The following is a 2,606-nucleotide window of genomic DNA, read 5'->3' as shown; positions in this document are numbered from 1 at the left end:
ATTATTATGTTTTACCCTGAAATATTATTTATTAGTGAACCTATACCCTAGGTATTTTATTCATTGTTTCTCCTCCTACTTTTATTCTTTCCCACTTTTACTCTTAGTAGTTTAGTTTCCTTCGATTATTATATTTTGGTTACTTTATAATCTAGATTATATTAATTAATTAGGTATAGAAAGACTCGTTTCTCTGTGGATTCGACCCTACTTCCCTATCTACAGTAGTTAGAGGATTTAGGAATTAATTTTGATTAGGGAATACGACTTTACCCTGTCAAAATTTGGCGCCGTTTCCAGGGAAACAGTTTTATTTTTATTTCTGATTATTTTTGTAGTCTAGGTTATTTTCTTTTTGTCTCAGAGAAAGTTATTTCTTTGAGGTAAATCTCATATTTTCTTTTAGTTTTTTTTTGTTTATGCCCAGGTGTTCTAGATCAAGGTACATCCCATTTGATCCTGAGATCGAACGTTCCTTCCATAGACAGAAAAATCTCTACGAGCAAATCCTGGCGGATTCTGGTGATGATAATAATCACCGAGACCCTCCAACTGGTTCTAGTGATTCAGAGGTATCATCAGATACAGAATCAGAGATGACGGCTCCAAAGAAGCTTAGTGATTACTCACAACCAAAGCTCACAGATTTTCCACATCTCACTCCTACTCCGGCTCTTGATTGGGTACAATTTGAAATTAAACCTCAATTTATAACGATGATAGAGAGGAAGCAATTCAGTGGAGCTAAAGGTGAAGACCCAAATATTCACATTGCCGACTATTGTCAATACTGCAATACCATCAGGCAAGCCGGAGTCACTCAAGACCAAATTAAGGAGATTCTCTTTCCCTTCTCTTTAACTGGAAAAGCTAAATTGTGGTTTAATGGCTTAAATAGAACTGCACTTGGTATAACTGACTGGGAAACTCTTGTTTTGAATTTTTATTAAAAGTATTATCCTGCAGAGAGAACATTCGTAATACGGAGTGCGATTCAGAACTTTGCCCAAGAAGCCGATGAATCTTGTATGAGGCTTGGGAGAGGTTCAAGGACCTACAAAGAGAATGCCCTCACCATAATTTAGCACAATGGCAGTTAATCCAAGCCTTTTACAATGGCATTGGAAATTTTTCTAGAATTATTTTAGATTTTGCAGCTAGTGGGAGATTTATGCATCATAATGTTGATGATGCAAGTCAGGTTATTGAAGACATGGCGATACATAATTCCCAATATGGGGATCCTAGTGGTTTTTCTAACAAGGAGAAGCATAGTGTTGACTATGTATCCTTTTTGCAAGCTCAATTGACCTCTATCTGCCAAAAATTAGATAATCTTAGCACTGCTAATGTAGCTTATGTTTCTGTAATTAATAATAATTCTGATGAGGCTTTCTGTGAAAATTGTGGTATTATAGGTCATTGGGAACAAGATTGCAGGAGTTTCGTGGAGCAAGTTAATGTCTTTCAAGCTTATAGGCAGAATAACCCATACACCAACACCTAAAATCCTGGGTATCGGAACCATCTGTACCTTTCCTACCAGAGTACAAATGTTTAAAATCTACCACCACAAGAACCACAGGCGCCACAGCAAGAGCAGCAGAAATACTACCATCACAATGCTGGCCAGAAAAACCAACCACAACAATCCTCCTCATCTTCTGACCCTTCTTTGGTGGGAACTAGAGCGACGTTGTTTAATATGCAGAAGCACATGGAGAGTAGAGATGCGACAATTGATTCAATTCTAGCGCACAATAAAATTGTAGATAATCAAATTGTGCAACTTTCCACTACTCTACAAGCCCGCCAATAGGGAGCTCTGTCGGCACATCTGACCAGGCCTACGGATCAAGCATATGCAATTACTCTAAGGAGTGGTTCAAACTATGAAGGGCCCTCTATGCCTAGAGTTGATGAACTTGTTTTATTAAAAAATGCTAATCTTGATTCCGTTAAACCTGACAAATGAGAATTGATGTTTAGGTCTAGTTTCAATAGGCAGGTTAATTATAAATGGTTGAGCTAAGATTCGAAAGATGAGATTTAGTACCGGTAAATTAATTGTGTGATTGTAATACGTAGCGAAATCCCTTTATGATCTGATTAATATATGCATTGATGATTGATTATTATGTTTTACCCTGAAATATTATTTATTGGTGAACCTATACCCTAGGTCTTTTATTCATTGTTTCTCCTCCTACTTTTATTCTTTCCCTCTTTTACTCTTAGTAGTTTAGTTTCCTTCGATTACTATATTTTGGTTACTTTATAATCTAGATTATATTAATTAATTAGGAAAAGAAAGACTCGTTTCTCTGTGGATTCGACCCTACTTCCCTATCTACATTAGTTAGAGGATTTAGGAATTACTTTTGATTAGGGGATACGACTTTACCCTGTCAGACGCTAACGCTAGCGCCAAACGCCAAGCCTTAGCGCCAGTCGCTAATCCTGTCGTCAGGCGCTAGAAAACAATTTGACGCGTTTTCTTATTTTTTGATAAAATTTAGCCGTACAGAAGGGCAAAATCGTATTTTCCTTAAAACCACTTCATTTATTCTTATTAAAACTCTAAAAAGTCAACTAGAGTCAATTTA

General features: G+C 36.6%; 1 non-coding gene across 1 annotated transcript; it reads right to left on the bottom strand.

Annotated features, from left to right (window-relative positions):
• Positions 1–977: 977 nt before the first annotated feature.
• On the bottom strand, positions 978–1,083 carry LOC145608299 (small nucleolar RNA R71). Its single transcript, XR_014105778.1, has one exon. It is a non-coding gene; the product is annotated as a small nucleolar RNA R71 (small nucleolar RNA).
• Positions 1,084–2,606: the final 1,523 nt, after the last annotated feature.

This window comes from Chenopodium album, chromosome 2 (genome assembly GCF_948465745.1).
Source record: "Chenopodium album chromosome 2, dcCheAlbu1.1, whole genome shotgun sequence".
In the NCBI taxonomy this organism is placed as follows: domain Eukaryota; kingdom Viridiplantae; phylum Streptophyta; class Magnoliopsida; order Caryophyllales; family Amaranthaceae; genus Chenopodium; species Chenopodium album.
Note: the sequence above shows the minus strand (reverse complement) of the source record. Positions and strands in the feature narration are given on the sequence as shown.